The sequence below is a fragment of the Diuraphis noxia genome, unplaced genomic scaffold (genome assembly GCF_037042655.1).
Source record: "Diuraphis noxia isolate RWA-SAM2 unplaced genomic scaffold, SU_Dnox_SAM2 contig0005, whole genome shotgun sequence".
Taxonomy (NCBI): domain Eukaryota; kingdom Metazoa; phylum Arthropoda; class Insecta; order Hemiptera; family Aphididae; genus Diuraphis; species Diuraphis noxia.
Genome location: NW_028301715.1, coordinates 1,264,483 through 1,288,248, shown reverse-complemented (window position 1 = coordinate 1,288,248; position 23,766 = coordinate 1,264,483).

The window sequence follows — 23,766 nt, the reverse complement described above, 5'->3', positions numbered from 1 at the left end:
TAAAACACGTCTTTACAATACATTTGGGTGAATATAAAAGGTCGTAAAAAAATTTTGAAATACAGGTGATGAATCCGCTAAATATCGTCTTAAGTCATTTCTATTAAACTAATCATACTTTTTATATTTTTAACGTTAAGTTAACATTATTTTACATCTAAAACACGTATTTACAATACATTTGGGTGAATATAAAAGGTCGTAAAAATATTTTGAAAAACAGGTGATAAATCCGCTAAATATCGTTTAAAGTCATTTGTATTGAACTAATCATACTTTTTATATTTTTATCGTTAAGTTCGCATTATTTTACATATAAAACACGTCTTTACAATACATTTGGGTGAATATAAAAGGTCGTAAAAAAATTTTGAAATACAGGTGATGAAACCGCTAAATATCGTCTTAAGTCATTTCTATTAAACTAATCATACTTTTTATATTTTTAACGTTAAGTTCACATTATTTTATATCTAAAACACGTATTTACAATACATTTGGGTGAATACAAAAAATAGAAAAAAAATTTGGGAAAAAATTTGGTAAAAAATGGTGATCATTTCGCTAAATATCGATTAAAGTCATTTGTATTGAACTAATCATACTTTTTATATTTTTATCGTTAAGTTCACATTATTTTACATCTAAAACACGTATTTACAATACATTTGGGTGACTACAAAAAATAGAAAAAAAATTTGGTAAAAAATGGTGATAATTCCGCTAAATATCGTTTAAAGTCATTCGTATTGAACTAATCATACTTTTTATATTTTTATCGTTAAGTTCACATAATTTTACATCTAAAACACGTCTTTACAATACATTTGGGTGAATATAAAAGGTCGTAAAAAAATTTTGAAATACAGGTGATGAATCCGCTAAATATCGTCTTAAGTCATTTGTATTGAACTAATCATACTTTTTATATTTTTATCGTTATGTTCACATAATTTTACATCTATAACACGTCTTTACAATACATTTGGGTGAATACAAAAAATAGAAAAAAAATTTGGGAAAAAATTTGGTAAAAAATGGTGATAATTCCGCTAAATATCGTTTAAAGTCATTTGTATTGGACTAATCATACTTTTTATATTTTTATCGTTAAGTTCACATTATTTTACATATTTTACATCTAAAACACGTATTTACAATACATTTGGGTGAATACAAAAAATAGAAAAAAAATTTGGGAAAAAATTTGGTAAAAAATGGTGATAATTCCGCTAAATATCGATTAAAGTCATTTGTATTGAACTAATCATACTTTTTATATGTTTATCGTTAAGTTCACATAATTTTACATCTAAAACACGTCTTTACAATACATTTGGGTGATTATAAAAGGTCGTAAAAAAATTTTGAAATACAGGTGATGAATCCGCTAAATATCGTCTTAAGTCATTTCTATTAAACTAATCATACTTTTTATATTTTTAACGTTAAGTTAACATTATTTTACATCTAAAACACGTATTTACAATACATTTGGGTGACTACAAAAAATAGAAAAAAAATTTGGGAAAAAATTTGGTAAAAAATGGTGATAATTACGCTAAATATCGTTTATAGTCATTTGTATTGAACTAATCATACTTTTTATATTTTTATCGTTAAGTTCACATAATTTTACATCTAAAACACGTCTTTACAATACATTTGGGTGAATATAAAAGGTCGTAAAAAAATTTTGAAATACAGGTGATGAATCCGCTAAATATCGTCTTAAGTCATTTCTATTAAACTAATCATACTTTTTATATTTTTAACGTTAAGTTAACATTATTTTACATCTAAAACACGTATTTACAATACATTTGGGTGAATATAAAAGGTCGTAAAAATATTTTGAAAAACAGGTGATAAATCCGCTAAATATCGTTTAAAGTCATTTGTATTGAACTAATCATACTTTTTATATTTTTATCGTTAAGTTCGCATTATTTTACATATAAAACACGTCTTTACAATACATTTGGGTGAATATAAAAGGTCGTAAAAAAATTTTGAAATACAGGTGATGAATCCGCTAAATATCGTCTTAAGTCATTTCTATTAAACTAATCATACTTTTTATATTTTTAACGTTAAGTTCACATTATTTTATATCTAAAACACGTATTTACAATACATTTGGGTGAATACAAAAAATAGAAAAAAAATTTGGGAAAAAATTTGGTAAAAAATGGTGATCATTTCGCTAAATATCGATTAAAGTCATTTGTATTGAACTAATCATACTTTTTATATTTTTATCGTTAAGTTCACATTATTTTACATCTAAAACACGTATTTACAATACATTTGGGTGACTACAAAAAATAGAAAAAAAATTTGGTAAAAAATGGTGATAATTCCGCTAAATATCGTTTAAAGTCATTTGTATTGAACTAATCATACTTTTTATATTTTTATCGTTAAGTTCACATAATTTTACATCTAAAACACGTCTTTACAATACATTTGGGTGAATATAAAAGGTCGTAAAAAAATTTTGAAATACAGGTGATGAATCCGCTAAATATCGTCTTAAGTCATTTGTATTGAACTAATCATACTTTTTATATTTTTATCGTTATGTTCACATAATTTTACATCTATAACACGTCTTTACAATACATTTGGGTGAATACAAAAAATAGAAAAAAAATTTGGGAAAAAATTTGGTAAAAAATGGTGATAATTCCGCTAAATATCGTTTAAAGTCATTTGTATTGGACTAATCATACTTTTTATATTTTTATCGTTAAGTTCACATTATTTTACATATTTTACATCTAAAACACGTATTTACAATACATTTGGGTGAATATAAAAGGTCGTAAAAAAATATTGAAATACAGGTGATGAATCCGCTAAATATCGTCTTAAGTCATTTCTATTAAACTAATCATACTTTTTATATTCTTAACGTTAAGTTCACATTATTTTACATCTAAAACACGTGTTTACAATACATTTGGGTGAATACAAAAAATAGAAAAAAAATTTGGGAAAAAATTTGGTAAAAAATGGTGATAATTCCGCTAAATATCGTTTAAAGTCATTTGTATTGAACTAATCATACTTTTTATATTTTTATCGTTAAGTTCGCATTATTTTACATATAAAACACGTCTTTACAATACATTTGGGTGAATATAAAAGGTCGTAAAAAAATTTTGAAATACAGGTGATGAATATCCGCTAAATATCGTCTTAAGTCATTTCTATTAAACTAATCATACTTTTTATATTTTTAACGTTAAGTTCACATTATTTTATATCTAAAACACGTATTTACAATACATTTGGGTGAATACAAAAAATAGAAAAAAAATTTGGGAAAAAATTTGGTAAAAAATGGTGATAATTTCGCTAAATATCGATTAAAGTCATTTGTATTGAACTAATCATACTTTTTATATTTTTATCGTTAAGTTCACATTATTTTACATCTAAAACACGTATTTACAATACATTTGGGTGAATACAAAAAATAGAAAAAAAATTTGGGAAAAAATTTGGTAAAAAATGGTGATAATTCCGCTAAATATTGTTTAAAGTCATTTGTATTGAACTAATCATACTTTTTATATTTTTATCGTTAAGTTCACATAATTTTACATCTAAAACACGTCTTTACAATACATTTGGGTGAATGTAAAAGGTCGTAAAAAAATTTTGAAATACAGGTGATGAATCCGCTAAATATCGTCTTAAGTCATTTCTATTAAACTAATCATACTTTTTATATTTTTAACGTTAAGTTCACATTATTTTATATCTAAAACACGTATTTACAATACATTTGGGTGAATACAAAAAATAGAAAAAAAATTTGGGAAAAAATTTGGTAAAAAATGGTGATAATTTCGCTAAATATCGATTAAAGTCATTTGTATTGAACTAATCATACTTTTTATATTTTTATCGTTAAGTTCACATTATTTTACATCTAAAACACGTATTTACAATACATTTGGGTGACTACAAAAAATAGAAAAAAAATTTGGTAAAAAATGGTGATAATTCCGCTAAATATCGTTTAAAGTCATTTGTATTGAACTAATCATACTTTTTATATTTTTATCGTTAAGTTCACATAATTTTACATCTAAAACACGTCTTTACAATACATTTGGGTGAATATAAAAGGTCGTAAAAAAATTTTGAAATACAGGTGATGAATCCGCTAAATATCGTCTTAATTCATTTCTATTAAACTAATCATCCTTTTTATATTTTTAACGTTAAGTTCACATTATTTTACATCTAAAACACGTGTTTACAATACATTTATGTGAATACAAAAAATAGAAAAAAAATTTGGTAAAAAATGGTGATAATTCCGCTAAATATCGTTTAAAGTCATTTGTTTTGAACTAATCATACTTTTTATATTTTTATCGTTAAGTTCAAATAATTTTACATCTAAAACACGTATTTACAATACATTTGGGTGACTACAAAAAATAGAAAAAAAATTTGGGAAAAAATTTGGTAAAAAATGGTGATAATTCCGCTAAATATCGTTAAAGTCATTTGTATTGAACTAATCATACTTTTTATATTTTTATCGTTAAGTCCACATGATTTTACATCTAAAACACGTCTTTACAATACATTTGGGTGAATATAAAAGGTCGTAAAAAAATTTTGAAATACAGGTGATGAATCCGCTAAATATCGTCTTAAGTCATTTCTATTAAACTAATCATACTTTTTATATTTTTAACGTTAAGTTCACATTATTTCACATCTAAAACACGTCTTTACAATACATTTGGATGAATACAAAAGGTCGTAAAAATATTTTGAAAAACAGGTGATGAATCCGCTAAATATCGTCTTAAGTCATTTCTATTAAACTAATCATACTTTTTATATTTTTATCGTTAAATTCACATTATTTTACATCTAAAATACGTGTTTACAATACATTTGGGTGAATACAAAAAATTGAAAAAAAATTTGGTAAAAAATGGTGATAATTTCGCTAAATATCGATTATAGTCATTTGTATTGAACTAATCATACTTTTTATATTTTTATCGTTAAGTTCACATAATTTTACATCTAAAACACGTCTTTACAATACATTTGGGTGAATATAAAAGGTCGTAAAAAAATTTTGAAATACAGGTGATGAATCCGCTAAATATCGTCTTAATTCATTTCTATTAAACTAATCATCCTTTTTATATTTTTAACGTTAAGTTCACATTATTTTACATCTAAAACACGTGTTTACAATACATTTATGTGAATACAAAAAATAGAAAAAAAATTTGGGAAAAAATTGGGTAAAAAATGGTGATAATTCCGCTAAATATCGTTTAAAGTCATTTGTATTGAACTAATCATACTTTTTATATTTTTATCGTTAAGTTCACATAATTTTACATCTAAAACACGTCTTTACAATACATTTGGGTGAATGTAAAAGGTCGTAAAAAAATTTTGAAATACAGGTGATGAATCCGCTAAATATCGTCTTAAGTCATTTCTATTAAACTAATCATACTTTTTATATTTTTATCGTTAAATTCACATTATTTTACATCTAAAATACGTGTTTACAATACATTTGGGTGAATACAAAAAATTGAAAAAAAATTTGGTAAAAAATGGTGATAATTTCGCTAAATATCGATTATAGTCATTTGTATTGAACTAATCATACTTTTTATATTTTTATCGTTAAGTTCACATAATTTTACATCTAAAACACGTCTTTACAATACATTTGGGTGAATATAAAAGGTCGTAAAAAAATTTTGAAATACAGGTGATGAATCCGCTAAATATCGTCTTAATTCATTTCTATTAAACTAATCATCCTTTTTATATTTTTAACGTTAAGTTCACATTATTTTACATCTAAAACACGTGTTTACAATACATTTATGTGAATACAAAAAATAGAAAAAAAATTTGGTAAAAAATGGTGATAATTCCGCTAAATATCGTTTAAAGTCATTTGTTTTGAACTAATCATACTTTTTATATTTTTATCGTTAAGTTCAAATAATTTTACATCTAAAACACGTATTTACAATACATTTGGGTGACTACAAAAAATAGAAAAAAAATTTGGGAAAAAATTTGGTAAAAAATGGTGATAATTCCGCTAAATATCGTTAAAGTCATTTGTATTGAACTAATCATACTTTTTATATTTTTATCGTTAAGTCCACATGATTTTACATCTAAAACACGTCTTTACAATACATTTGGGTGAATATAAAAGGTCGTAAAAAAATTTTGAAATACAGGTGATGAATCCGCTAAATATCGTCTTAAGTCATTTCTATTAAACTAATCATACTTTTTATATTTTTAACGTTAAGTTCACATTATTTCACATCTAAAACACGTCTTTACAATACATTTGGATGAATACAAAAGGTCGTAAAAATATTTTGAAAAACAGGTGATTAATCCGCTAAATATCGTCTTAAGTCATTTCTATCAAACTAATCATACTTTTTATATTGTTAACGTTAAGTTCACATTATTTTACATCTAAAACACGTATTTACAATACATTTGGGTGAATACAAAAAATAGAAAAAAAATTTTGGAAAAAGTTGGTAAAAAATGGTGATAATTCCGCTAAATATCGTTTAAATTAATTTGTATTGAACTAATCAAACTTTTTATATTTTTATCGTTAAGTTCTCATTATTTTACATCTAAAACATGTCTTTACAATACATTTAGGTGAATATAAAAGGTCGTAAAAAAATTCGAAATCAATACATTTGGGTGAATACAAAAAATAGAAAAAAAATTTGGGAAAAAATTGGGTAAAAAATGGTGATAATTCCGCTAAATATCGTTTAAAGTCATTTGTATTGAACTAATCATACTTTTTATATTTTTATCGTTAAGTTCACATAATTTTACATCTAAAACACGTCTTTACAATACATTTGGGTGAATGTAAAAGGTCGTAAAAAAATTTTGAAATACAGGTGATGAATCCGCTAAATATCGTCTTAAGTCATTTCTATTAAACTAATCATACTTTTTATATTTTTATCGTTAAATTCACATTATTTTACATCTAAAATACGTGTTTACAATACATTTGGGTGAATACAAAAAATTGAAAAAAAATTTGGTAAAAAATGGTGATAATTTCGCTAAATATCGATTAAAGTCATTTGTATTGAACTAATCATACTTTTTATATTTTTATCGTTAAGTTCGCATTATTTTACATCTAAAACACGTGTTTACAATACATTTGGGTGAATACAAAAAATAGAAAAAAAATTTGGGAAAAAATTTGGTAAAAAATGGTGATAATTCCGCTAAATATCGTTTAAAGTCATTTGTATTGAACTAATCATACTTTTTATATTTTTATCGTTAAGTTCGCATTATTTTACATATAATACACGTCTTTACAATACATTTGGGTGAATATAAAAGGTCGTAAAAAAATTTTGAAATACAGGTGATGAATATCCGCTAAATATCGTCTTAAGTCATTTCTATTAAACTAATCATACTTTTTATATTTTTAACGTTAAGTTCACATTATTTTATATCTAAAACACGTATTTACAATACATTTGGGTGAATACAAAAAATAGAAAAAAAATTTGGGAAAAAATTTGGTAAAAAATGGTGATAATTTCGCTAAATATCGATTAAAGTCATTTGTATTGAACTAATCATACTTTTTATATTTTTATCGTTAAGTTCACATTATTTTACATCTAAAACACGTATTTACATTACATTTTGGTGAATACAAAAAATAGAAAAAAAATTTGGGAAAAAATTTGGTAAAAAATGGTGATAATTCCGCTAAATATTGTTTAAAGTCATTTGTATTGAACTAATCATACTTTTTATATTTTTATCGTTAAGTTCACATAATTTTACATCTAAAACACGTCTTTACAATACATTTGGGTGAATGTAAAAGGTCGTAAAAAAATTTTGAAATACAGGTGATGAATCCGCTAAATATCGTCTTAAGTCATTTCTATTAAACTAATCATACTTTTTATATTTTTAACGTTAAGTTCACATTATTTTACATCTAAAACACGTGTTTACAATACATTTGGGTGAATACAAAAAATTGAAAAAAAATTTGGTAAAAAATGGTGATAATTTCGCTAAATATCGATTAAAGTCATTTGTATTGAACTAATCATACTTTTTATATTTTTATCGTTAAGTTCACATTATATCACATCTAAAACACGTCTTTACAATACATTTGGGTGAATATAAAAGGTCGTAAAAAAATTTTGAAATACAGGTGATGAATCCGCTAAATATCGTCTTAAGTCATTTCTATTAAACTAATCATACTTTTTATATTTTTAACGTTAAGTTCACATTATTTTATATCTAAAACACGTATTTACAATACATTTGGATGAATAAAAAAAATAGAAAAAAAATTTGGGAAAAATTTGGTAAAAAATGGTGATAATTTCGCTAAATATCGATTAAAGTCATTTGTATTGAACTAATCATACTTTTTATATTTTTATCGTTAAGTTCACATTATTTTACATCTAAAACACGTATTTACAATACATTTGGGTGAATACAAAAAATAGAAAAAAAATTTGGGAAAAAATTTGGTAAAAAATGGTGATAATTCCGCTAAATATCGTTTAAAGTCATTTGTTTTGAACTAATCATACTTTTTATATTTTTATCGTTAAGTTCAAATAATTTTACATCTAAAACACGTATTTACAATACATTTGGGTGACTACAAAAAATAGAAAAAAATTTGGGAAAAAATTTGGTAAAAAATGGTGATAATTCCGCTAAATATCGTTAAAGTCATTTGTATTGAACTAATCATACTTTTTATATTTTTATCGTTAAGTCCACATAATTTTACATCTAAAACACGCCTTTACAATACATTCGGGTGAATATAAAAGGTCGTAAAAAAATTTTGAAATACAGGTGATGAATCCGCTAAATATCGTCTTAAGTCATTTCTATTAAACTAATCATACTTTTTATATTTTTAACGTTAAGTTCACATTATTTCACATCTAAAACACGTCTTTACAATACATTTGGATGAATACAAAAGGTCGTAAAAATATTTTGAAAAACAGGTGATTAATCCGCTAAATATCGTCTTAAGTCATTTCTATCAAACTAATCATACTTTTTATATTGTTAACGTTAAGTTCACATTATTTTACATCTAAAACACGTATTTACAATACATTTGGGTGAATACAAAAAATAGAAAAAAAATTTTGGAAAAAGTTGGTAAAAAATGGTGATAATTCCGCTAAATATCGTTTAAATTAATTTGTATTGAACTAATCAAACTTTTTATATTTTTATCGTTAAGTTCTCATTATTTTACATCTAAAACATGTCTTTACAATACATTTAGGTGAATATAAAAGGTCGTAAAAAAATTTGAAATACAGGTGATGAATCCGCTAAATATCGTCTTAAGTCATTTCTATTGAACTAATCATACTTTTTATATTTTTATCGTTAAATTCACATTATTTTACATCTAAAATACGTGTTTACAATACATTTGGGTGAATACAAAAAATTGAAAAAAAATTTGGTAAAAAATGGTGATAATTTCGCTAAATATCGATTAAAGTCATTTGTATTGAACTAATCATACTTTTTATATTTTTATCGTTAAGTTCACATTATATCACATCTAAAACACGTCTTTACAATACATTTGGGTGAATATAAAAGGTCGTAAAAAAATTTTGAAATACAGGTGATGAATCCGCTAAATATCGTCTTAAGTCATTTCTATTAAACTAATCATACTTTTTATATTTTTAACGTTAAGTTCACATTATTCTACATCTAAAACACGTGTTTACAATACATTTGGGTGAATACAAAAAATAGAAAAAAAATTTGGGAAAAAATTTGGTAAAAAATGGTGATAATTCCGCTAAATATCGTTTAAAGTCATTTGTATTGAACTAATCATACTTTTTATATTTTTATCGTTAAGTTCGCATTATTTTACATATAAAACACGTCTTTACAATACATTTGGGTGAATATAAAAGGTCGTAAAAAAATTTTGAAATACAGGTGATGAATCCGCTAAATATCGTCTTAAGTCATTTCTATTAAACTAATCATACTTTTTATATTTTTAACGTTAAGTTCACATTATTTTATATCTAAAACACGTATTTACAATACATTTGGATGAATAAAAAAAATAGAAAAAAAATTTGGGAAAAATTTGGTAAAAAATGGTGATAATTTCGCTAAATATCGATTAAAGTCATTTGTATTGAACTAATCATACTTTTTATATTTTTATCGTTAAGTTCACATTATTTTACATCTAAAACACGTATTTACAATACATTTGGGTGAATACAAAAAATAGAAAAAAAATTTGGGAAAAAATTTGGTAAAAAATGGTGATAATTCCGCTAAATATTGTTTAAAGTCATTTGTATTGAACTAATCATACTTTTTATATTTTTATCGTTAAGTTCACATAATTTTACATCTAAAACACGTCTTTACAATACATTTGGGTGAATGTAAAAGGTCGTAAAAAAATTTTGAAATACAGGTGATGAATCCGCTAAATATCGTCTTAAGTCATTTCTATTAAACTAATCATACTTTTTATATTTTTAACGTTAAGTTCACATTATTTTACATCTAAAACACGTGTTTACAATACATTTGGGTGAATACAAAAAATTGAAAAAAAATTTGGTAAAAAATGGTGATAATTTCGCTAAATATCGATTAAAGTCATTTGTATTGAACTAATCATACTTTTTATATTTTTATCGTTAAGTTCACATTATATCACATCTAAAACACGTCTTTACAATACATTTGGGTGAATATAAAAGGTCGTAAAAAAATTTTGAAATACAGGTGATGAATCCGCTAAATATCGTCTTAAGTCATTTCTATTAAACTAATCATACTTTTTATATTTTTAACGTTAAGTTCACATTATTTTACATCTAAAACACGTGTTTACAATACATTTGGGTGAATACAAAAAATAGAAAAAAAATTTGGGAAAAAATTTGGTAAAAAATGGTGATAATTCCGCTAAATATCGTTTAAATTAATTTGTATTGAACTAATCAAACTTTTTATATTTTTATCGTTAAGTTCTCATTATTTTACATCTAAAACATGTCTTTACAATACATTTAGGTGAATATAAAAGGTCGTAAAAAAATTTGAAATACAGGTGATGAATCCGCTAAATATCGTCTTAAGTCATTTCTATTGAACTAATCATACTTTTTATATTTTTATCGTTAAATTCACATTATTTTACATCTAAAATACGTGTTTACAATACATTTGGGTGAATACAAAAAATTGAAAAAAAATTTGGTAAAAAATGGTGATAATTTCGCTAAATATCGATTAAAGTCATTTGTATTGAACTAATCATACTTTTTATATTTTTATCGTTAAGTTCACATTATATCACATCTAAAACACGTCTTTACAATACATTTGGGTGAATATAAAAGGTCGTAAAAAAATTTTGAAATACAGGTGATGAATCCGCTAAATATCGTCTTAAGTCATTTCTATTAAACTAATCATACTTTTTATATTTTTAACGTTAAGTTCACATTATTCTACATCTAAAACACGTGTTTACAATACATTTGGGTGAATACAAAAAATAGAAAAAAAATTTGGGAAAAAATTTGGTAAAAAATGGTGATAATTCCGCTAAATATCGTTTAAAGTCATTTGTATTGAACTAATCATACTTTTTATATTTTTATCGTTAAGTTCGCATTATTTTACATATAAAACACGTCTTTACAATACATTTGGGTGAATATAAAAGGTCGTAAAAAAATTTTGAAATACAGGTGATGAATCCGCTAAATATCGTCTTAAGTCATTTCTATTAAACTAATCATACTTTTTATATTTTTAACGTTAAGTTCACATTATTTTATATCTAAAACACGTATTTACAATACATTTGGATGAATAAAAAAAATAGAAAAAAAATTTGGGAAAAATTTGGTAAAAAATGGTGATAATTTCGCTAAATATCGATTAAAGTCATTTGTATTGAACTAATCATACTTTTTATATTTTTATCGTTAAGTTCACATTATTTTACATCTAAAACACGTATTTACAATACATTTGGGTGAATACAAAAAATAGAAAAAAAATTTGGGAAAAAATTTGGTAAAAAATGGTGATAATTCCGCTAAATATTGTTTAAAGTCATTTGTATTGAACTAATCATACTTTTTATATTTTTATCGTTAAGTTCACATAATTTTACATCTAAAACACGTCTTTACAATACATTTGGGTGAATGTAAAAGGTCGTAAAAAAATTTTGAAATACAGGTGATGAATCCGCTAAATATCGTCTTAAGTCATTTCTATTAAACTAATCATACTTTTTATATTTTTAACGTTAAGTTCACATTATTTTACATCTAAAACACGTGTTTACAATACATTTGGGTGAATACAAAAAATTGAAAAAAAATTTGGTAAAAAATGGTGATAATTTCGCTAAATATCGATTAAAGTCATTTGTATTGAACTAATCATACTTTTTATATTTTTATCGTTAAGTTCACATTATATCACATCTAAAACACGTCTTTACAATACATTTGGGTGAATATAAAAGGTCGTAAAAAAATTTTGAAATACAGGTGATGAATCCGCTAAATATCGTCTTAAGTCATTTCTATTAAACTAATCATACTTTTTATATTTTTAACGTTAAGTTCACATTATTTTACATCTAAAACACGTGTTTACAATACATTTGGGTGAATACAAAAAATAGAAAAAAAATTTGGGAAAAAATTTGGTAAAAAATGGTGATAATTCCGCTAAATATCGTTTAAAGTCATTTGTATTGAACTAATCATACTTTTTATATTTTTATCGTTAAGTTCGCATTATTTTACATATAAAACACGTCTTTACAATACATTTGGGTGAATATAAAAGGTCGTAAAAAAATTTTGAAATACAGGTGATGAATCCGCTAAATATCGTCTTAAGTCATTTCTATTAAACTAATCATACTTTTTATATTTTTAACGTTAAGTTCACATTATTTTATATCTAAAACACGTATTTACAATACATTTGGGTGAATACAAAAAATAGAAAAAAAATTTGGGAAAAAATTTGGTAAAAAATGGTGATAATTTCGCTAAATATCGAATAAAGTCATTTGTATTGAACTAATCATACTTTTTATATTTTTATCGTTAAGTTCACATTATTTTACATCTAAAACACGTATTTACAATACATTCGGGTGAATATAAAAGGTCGTAAAAAAATTTTGAAATACAGGTGATGAATCCGCTAAATATCGTCTTAAGTCATTTCTATTAAACTAATCATACTTTTTATATTTTTAACGTTAAGTTCACATTATTTCACATCTAAAACACGTCTTTACAATACATTTGGATGAATACAAAAGGTCGTAAAAATATTTTGAAATACAGGTGATGAATCCGCTAAATATCGTCTTAAGTCATTTCTATCAAACTAATCATACTTTTTATATTGTTAACGTTAAGTTCACATTATTTTACATCTAAAACACGTATTTACAATACATTTGGGTGAATACAAAAAATAGAAAAAAAATTTTGGAAAAAGTTGGTAAAAAATGGTGATAATTCCGCTAAATATCGTTTAAATTAATTTGTATTGAACTAATCAAACTTTTTATATTTTTATCGTTAAGTTCTCATTATTTTACATCTAAAACATGTCTTTACAATACATTTAGGTGAATATAAAAGGTCGTAAAAAAATTTGAAATACAGGTGATGAATCCGCTAAATATCGTCTTAAGTCATTTCTATTGAACTAATCATACTTTTTATATTTTTATCGTTAAATTCACATTATTTTACATCTAAAATACGTGTTTACAATACATTTGGGTGAATACAAAAAATTGAAAAAAAATTTGGTAAAAAATGGTGATAATTTCGCTAAATATCGATTAAAGTCATTTGTATTGAACTAATCATACTTTTTATATTTTTATCGTTAAGTTCACATTATTTTACATCTAAAACACGTCTTTACAATACATTTCGGTGAATATAAAAGGTCGTAAAAAAATTTTGAAATACAGGTGATGAATCCGCTAAATATCGTCTTAAGTCATTTGTATTGAACTAATCATACTTTTTATATTTTTATCGTTAAGTTCGCATTATTTTACATCTAAAACACGTGTTTACAATACATTTGGGTGAATACAAAAAATAGAAAAAAAATTTGGGAAAAAATTTGGTAAAAAATGGTGATAATTCCGCTAAATATCGTTTAAAGTCATTTGTATTGAACTAATCATACTTTTTATATTTTTATCGTTAAGTTCGCATTATTTTACATATAAAACACGTCTTTACAATACATTTGGGTGAATATAAAAGGTCGTAAAAAAATTTTGAAATACAGGTGATGAATCCGCTAAATATCGTCTTAAGTCATTTCTATTAAACTAATCATACTTTTTATATTTTTAACGTTAAGTTCACATTATTTTATATCTAAAACACGTATTTACAATACATTTGGGTGAATACAAAAAATAGAAAAAAAATTTGGGAAAAAATTTGGTAAAAAATGGTGATAATTTCGCTAAATATCGAATAAAGTCATTTGTATTGAACTAATCATACTTTTTATATTTTTATCGTTAAGTTCACATTATTTTACATCTAAAACACGTATTTACAATACATTCGGGTGAATATAAAAGGTCGTAAAAAAATTTTGAAATACAGGTGATGAATCCGCTAAATATCGTCTTAAGTCATTTCTATTAAACTAATCATACTTTTTATATTTTTAACGTTAAGTTCACATTATTTCACATCTAAAACACGTCTTTACAATACATTTGGATGAATACAAAAGGTCGTAAAAATATTTTGAAATACAGGTGATGAATCCGCTAAATATCGTCTTAAGTCATTTCTATCAAACTAATCATACTTTTTATATTGTTAACGTTAAGTTCACATTATTTTACATCTAAAACACGTATTTACAATACATTTGGGTGAATACAAAAAATAGAAAAAAAATTTTGGAAAAAGTTGGTAAAAAATGGTGATAATTCCGCTAAATATCGTTTAAATTAATTTGTATTGAACTAATCAAACTTTTTATATTTTTATCGTTAAGTTCTCATTATTTTACATCTAAAACATGTCTTTACAATACATTTAGGTGAATATAAAAGGTCGTAAAAAAATTTGAAATACAGGTGATGAATCCGCTAAATATCGTCTTAAGTCATTTCTATTGAACTAATCATACTTTTTATATTTTTATCGTTAAATTCACATTATTTTACATCTAAAATACGTGTTTACAATACATTTGGGTGAATACAAAAAATTGAAAAAAAATTTGGTAAAAAATGGTGATAATTTCGCTAAATATCGATTAAAGTCATTTGTATTGAACTAATCATACTTTTTATATTTTTATCGTTAAGTTCACATTATTTTACATCTAAAACACGTCTTTACAATACATTTCGGTGAATATAAAAGGTCGTAAAAAAATTTTGAAATACAGGTGATGAATCCGCTAAATATCGTCTTAAGTCATTTGTATTGAACTAATCATACTTTTTATATTTTTATCGTTAAGTTCGCATTATTTTACATCTAAAACACGTGTTTACAATACATTTGGGTGAATACAAAAAATAGAAAAAAAATTTGGGAAAAAATTTGGTAAAAAATGGTGATAATTCCGCTAAATATCGTTTAAAGTCATTTGTATTGAACTAATCATACTTTTTATATTTTTATCGTTAAGTTCACATTATTTTACATATAAAACACGTCTTTACAATACATTTGGGTGAATATAAAAGGTCGTAAAAAAATTTTGAAATACAGGTGATGAATATCCGCTAAATATCGTCTTAAGTCATTTCTATTAAACTAATCATACTTTTTATATTTTTAACGTTAAGTTCACATTATTTTATATCTAAAACACGTATTTACAATACATTTGGGTGAATACAAAAAATAGAAAAAAAATTTGGGAAAAAATTTGGTAAAAAATGGTGATAATTTCGCTAAATATCGATTAAAGTCATTTGTATTGAACTAATCATACTTTTTATATTTTTATCGTTAAGTTCACATTATTTTACATCTAAAACACGTATTTACAATACATTTGGGTGAATACAAAAAATAGAAAAAAAATTTGGGAAAAAATTTGGTAAAAAATGGTGATAATTCCGCTAAATATTGTTTAAAGTCATTTGTATTGAACTAATCATACTTTTTATATTTTTATCGTTAAGTTCACATAATTTTACATCTAAAACACGTCTTTACAATACATTTGGGTGAATGTAAAAGGTCGTAAAAAAATTTTGAAATACAGGTGATGAATCCGCTAAATATCGTCTTAAGTCATTTCTATTAAACTAATCATACTTTTTATATTTTTAACGTTAAGTTCACATTATTTTACATCTAAAACACGTGTTTACAATACATTTGGGTGAATACAAAAAACTGAAAAAAAATTTGGTAAAAAATTGTGATAATTTCGCTAAATATCGATTAAAGTCATTTGTATTGAACTAATCATACTTTTTATATTTTTATCGTTAAGTTCGCATTATTTTACATCTAAAACACGTGTTTACAATACATTTGGGTGAATACAAAAAATAGAAAAAAAATTTGGGAAAAAATTTGGTAAAAAATGGTGATAATTCCGCTAAATATCGTTTAAAGTCATTTGTATTGAACTAATCATACTTTTTATATTTTTATCGTTAAGTTCGCATTATTTTACATATAAAACACGTCTTTACAATACATTTGGGTGAATATAAAAGGTCGTAAAAAAATTTTGAAATACAGGTGATGAATATCCGCTAAATATCGTCTTAAGTCATTTCTATTAAACTAATCATACTTTTTATATTTTTAACGTTAAGTTCACATTATTTTATATCTAAAACACGTATTTACAATACATTTGGGTGAATACAAAAAATAGAAAAAAAATTTGGGAAAAAATTTGGTAAAAAATGGTGATAATTTCGCTAAATATCGATTAAAGTCATTTGTATTGAACTAATCATACTTTTTATATTTTTATCGTTAAGTTCACATTATTTTACATCTAAAACACGTATTTACAATACATTTGGGTGAATACAAAAAATAGAAAAAAAATTTGGGAAAAAATTTGGTAAAAAATGGTGATAATTCCGCTAAATATTGTTTAAAGTCATTTGTATTGAACTAATCATACTTTTTATATTTTTATCGTTAAGTTCACATAATTTTACATCTAAAACACGTCTTTACAATACATTTGGGTGAATGTAAAAGGTCGTAAAAAAATTTTGAAATACAGGTGATGAATCCGCTAAATATCGTCTTAAGTCATTTCTATTAAACTAATCATACTTTTTATATTTTTAACGTTAAGTTCACATTATTTTACATCTAAAACACGTGTTTACAATACATTTGGGTGAATACAAAAAATTGAAAAAAAATTTGGTAAAAAATGGTGATAATTTCGCTAAATATCGATTAAAGTCATTTGTATTGAACTAATCATACTTTTTATATTTTTATCGTTAAGTTCACATTATATCACATCTAAAACACGTCTTTACAATACATTTGGGTGAATATAAAAGGTCGTAAAAAAATTTTGAAATACAGGTGATGAATCCGCTAAATATCGTCTTAAGTCATTTCTATTAAACTAATCATACTTTTTATATTTTTAACGTTAAGTTCACATTATTCTACATCTAAAACACGTGTTTACAATACATTTGGGTGAATACAAAAAATAGAAAAAAATTTGGGAAAAAATTTGGTAAAAAATGGTGATAATTCCGCTAAATATCGTTTAAAGTCATTTGTATTGAACTAATCATACTTTTTATATTTTTATCGTTAAGTTCGCATTATTTTACATATAAAACACGTCTTTACAATACATTTGGGTGAATATAAAAGGTCGTAAAAAAATTTTGAAATACAGGTGATGAATCCGCTAAATATCGTCTTAAGTCATTTCTATTAAACTAATCATACTTTTTATATTTTTAACGTTAAGTTCACATTATTTTATATCTAAAACACGTATTTACAATACATTTGGATGAATAAAAAAAATAGAAAAAAAATTTGGGAAAAATTTGGTAAAAAATGGTGATAATTCCGCTAAATATCGTTTAAAGTCATTTGTATTGAACTAATCATACTTTTTATATTTTTATCGTTAAGTTCACATTATTTTACATCTAAAACACGTCTTTACAATACATTTGGGTGAATATAAAAGGACGTAAAAAAAGTTTTAAATACAGGTGATGAATCCGCTAAATATCGTCTTAAGTCATTTCTATTAAACTAATCATACTTTTTATATTTTTAACGTTAAGTTCACATTATTTTACATCTAAAACACGAGTTTACAATACATTTGGTTGAATACAAAAAATAGAAAAAAAATTTGGGAAAAAATTGGGTAAAAAATGGTGATAATTCCGCTAAATATCGTTTAAAGTCATTTGTATTGAACTAATCATACTTTTTATATTTTTATCGTTAAGTTCACATTATTTTACATCTAAAACACGTATTTACAATACATTTGGGTGAATACAAAAAAAAGAAAAAAAATTTGGGAAAAAATTTGGTAAAAAATGGTGATAATTCCGCTAAATATCGTTTAAAGTCATTTGTATTGAACTAATCATACTTTTTATATTTTTATCGTTAAGTTCACATTATTTTACATCTAAAACACGTATTTACAATACATTTGGGTGAATACAAAAAATAGAAAAAAAATTTGGGAAAAAATTTGGTAAAAAATGGTGATAATTCCGCTAAATATCGTTTAAAGTCATTTGTATTGAACTAATCATACTTTTTATATTTTTATCGTTATGTTCACATTATTTTACATCTAAAACACGTATTTACAATACATTTGGGTGAATATAAAAGGTCGTAAAAAAATTTTGAAATACAGGTGATGAATCCGCTAAATATCGTCTTAAGTCATTTCTATTAAACTAATCATACTTTTTATATTTTTAACGTTAAGTTCACATTATTTTACATCTAAAACACGTGTTTACAATACATTTGGGTGAATACAAAAAATAGAAAAAAAATTTGGTAAAAAATGGTGATAATTCCGCTAAATATCGTTTAAAGTCATTTGTATTGAACTAATCATACTTTTTATATTTTTATCGTTAAGTTCACATTATTTTACATCTAAAACACGTATTTACAATACATTTGGGTGAATACAAAAAATAGAAAAAAAATTTGGGAAAAAATTTGGTAAAAAATGGTGATAATTCCGCTAAATATCGTTTAAAGTCATTTGTATTGAACTAATCATACTTTTTATATTTTTATCGTTAAGTTCACATTATTTTACATCTAAAACACGTCTTTACAATACATTTGGGTGAATATAAAAGGTCGTAAAAAAAGTTTTAAATACAGGTGATGAATCCGCTAAATATCGTCTTAAGTCATTTCTATTAAACTAATCATACTTTTTATATTTTTAACGTTAAGTTCACATTATTTTACATCTAAAACACGTGTTTACAATACATTTGGGTGAATACAAAAAATAGAAAAAAAATTTGGTAAAAAATGGTGATAATTCCGCTAAATATCGTTTAAAGTCATTTGTATTGAACTAATCATACTTTTTATATTTTTATCGTTAAGTTCACATTATTTTACATCTAAAACACGTATTTACAATACATTTGGGTGAATACAAAAAATAGAAAAAAAATTTGGGAAAAAATTTGGTAAAAAATGGTGATAATTCCGCTAAATATCGTTTAAAGTCATTTGTATTGAACTAATCATCCTTTTTATATTTTTATCGTTAAGTTCACATTATTTTACATCGAAAACACGTCTTTACAATACATTTGGGTGAATATAAAAGGTCGTAAAAAAATTTTGAAATACAGGTGATGAATCCGCTAAATATCGTCTTAAGTCATTTCTATTAAACTAATCATACTTTTTATATTTTTAACGTTAAGTTCACATTATTTTACATCTAAAACACGTGTTTACAATACATTTGGGTGAATACAAAAAATAGAAAAAAAATTTGGGAAAAAATTGGGTAAAAAATGGTGATAATTCCGCTAAATATCGTTTAAAGTCATTTGTATTGAACTAATCATACTTTTTATATTTTTATCGTTAAGTTCACATAATTTTACATCTAAAACACGTCTTTACAATACATTTGGGTGAATATAAAAGTTCGTAAAAAAATTTTGAAATACAGGTGATGAATCCGCTAAATATCGTCTTAAGTCATTTCTATTAAACTAATCATACTTTTTATATTTTTAACGTTAAGTTCACATTATTTTACATCTAAAACACGTGTTTACAATACATTTGGGTGAATACAAAAAATAGAAAAAAAATTTGGGAAAAAATTGGGTAAAAAATGGTGATAATTCCGCTAAATATCGTTTAAAGTCATTTGTATTGAACTAATCATACTTTTTATATTTTTATCGTTAAGTTCACATTATTTTACATCTAAAACACGTATTTACAATACATTTGGGTAAATACAAAAAATAGAAAAAAAATTTGGGAAAAAATGGTGATAATTCCGCTAAATATCGTTTAAAGTCATTTGTATTGAACTAATCATACTTTTTATATTTTTATCGTTAAGTTCACATTATTTTACATCTAAAACACGTATTTACAATACATTTGGGTGAATACAAAAAAAAGAAAAAAAATTTGGGAAAAAATTGGGTAAAAAATGGTGATAATTCCGCTAAATATCGTTTAAAGTCATTTGTATTGAACTAATCATACTTTTTATATTTTTATCGTTAAGTTCACATTATTTTACATCTAAAACACGTCTTTACAATACATTTGGGTGAATATAAAAGGTCGTAAAAAAATTTTGAAATACAGGTGATGAATCCGCTAAATATCGTCTTAAGTCATTTCTATTAAACTAATCATACTTTTTATATTTTTAACGTTAAGTTCACATTATTTTACATCTAAAACACGTGTTTACAATACATTTGGGTGAATACAAAAAATAGAAAAAAAATTTGGTAAAAAATGGTGATAATTCCGCTAAATATCGTTTAAAGTCATTTGTATTGAACTAATCATACTTTTTATATTTTTATCGTTAAGTTCACATTATTTTACATCTAAAACACGTATTTACAATACATTTGGGTGAATACAAAAAATAGAAAAAAAATTTGGGAAAAAATTTGGTAAAAAATGGTGATAATTCCGCTAAATATCGTTTAAAGTCATTTGTATTGAACTAATCTTCCTTTTTATATTTTTATCGTTAAGTTCACATTATTTTACATCGAAAACACGTCTTTACAATACATTTGGGTGAATATAAAAGGTCGTAAAAAAATTTTGAAATACAGGTGATGAATCCGCTAAATATCGTCTTAAGTCATTTCTATTAAACTAATCATACTTTTTATATTTTTAACGTTAAGTTCACATTATTTTACATCTAAAACACGTATTTACAATACATTTGGGTGAATACAAAAAATAGAAAAAAAATTTGGGAAAAAATTGGGTAAAAAATGGTGATAATTCCGCTAAATATCGTTTAAAGTCATTTGTATTGAACTAATCATACTTTTTATATTTTTATCGTTAAGTTCACATAATTTTACATCTAAAACACGTCTTTACAATACATTTGGGTGAATATAAAAGTTCGTAAAAAAATTTTGAAATACAGGTGATGAATCCGCTAAATATCGTCTTAAGTCATTTCTATTAAACTAATCATACTTTTTATATTTTTAACGTTAAGTTCACATTATTTTACATCTAAAACACGTGTTTACAATACATTTGGGTGAATACAAAAAATAGAAAAAAAATTTGGGAAAAAATTGGGTAAAAAATGGTGATAATTCCGCTAAATATCGTTTAAAGTCATTTGTATTGAACTAATCATACTTTTTATATTTTTATCGTTAAGTTCATATTATTTTACATCTAAAACACGTATTTACAATACATTTGGGTGAATACAAAAAATAGAAAAAAAATTTGGGAAAAAATTGGGTAAAAAATGGTGATAATTCCGCTAAATATCGTTTAAAGTCATTTGTATTGAACTAATCATACTTTTTATATTTTTATCGTTAAGTTCACATTATTTTACATCGAAAACACGTCTTTACAATACATTTGGGTGAATATAAAAGGTCGTAAAAAAATTTTGAAATACAGGTGATGAATCCGCTAAATATCGTCTTAAGTCATTTCTATTAAACTAATCATACTTTTTATATTTTTAACGTTAAGTTCACATTATTTTACATCTAAAACACGTATTTACAATACATTTGGGTGAATACAAAAAATAGAAAAAAAATTTGGGAAAAAATTTGGTAAAAAATGGTGATAATTCCACTAAATATCGTTTAAAGTCATTTGTATTGAACTAATCATACTTTTTATATTTTTATCGTTAAGTTCACATTATTTTACATCTAAAACACGTCTTTACAATACATTTGGGTGAATATAAAAGGTCGTAAAAAAATTTTGAAATACAGGTGATGAATCCGCTAAATATCGTCTTAAGTCATTTCTATTAAACTAATCATACTTTTTATATTTTTAACGTTAAGTTCACATTATTTTACATCTAAAACACGTGTTTACAATACATTTGGGTGAATACAAAAAATAGAAAAAAAATTTGGTAAAAAATGGTGATAATTCCGCTAAATATCGTTTAAAGTCATTTGTATTGAACTAATCATACTTTTTATATTTTTATCGTTAAGTTCACATTATTTTACATCTAAAACACGTATTTACAATACATTTGGGTGAATACAAAAAATAGAAAAAAAATTTGGGAAAACATTTGGTAAAAAATGGTGATAATTCCGCTAAATATCGTTTAAAGTCATTTGTATTGAACTAATCATCCTTTTTATATTTTTATCGTTAAGTTCACATTATTTTACATCGAAAACACGTCTTTACAATACATTTGGGTGAATATAAAAGGTCGTAAAAAAATTTTGAAATACAGGTGATGAATCCGCTAAATATCGTCTTAAGTCATTTCTATTAAACTAATCATACTTTTTATATTTTTAACGTTAAGTTCACATTATTTTACATCTAAAACACGTGTTTACAATACATTTGGGTGAATACAAAAAATAGAAAAAAAATTTGGGAAAAAATTGGGTAAAAAATGGTGATAATTCCGCTAAATATCGTTTAAAGTCATTTGTATTGAACTAATCATACTTTTTATATTTTTATCGTTAAGTTCACATAATTTTACATCTAAAACACGTCTTTACAATACATTTGGGTGAATATAAAAGGTCGTAAAAAAATTTTGAAATACAGGTGATGAATCCGCTAAATATCGTCTTAAGTCATTTCTATTAAACTAATCATACTTTTTATATTTTTAACGTTAAGTTCACATTATTTTACATCTAAAACACGTGTTTACAATACATTTGGGTGAATACAAAAAATAGAAAAAAAATTTGGTAAAAAATGGTGATAATTCCGCTAAATATCGTTTAAAGTCATTTGTATTGAACTAATCATACTTTTTATATTTTTATCGTTAAGTTCACATTATTTTACATCTAAAACACGTCTTTACAATACATTT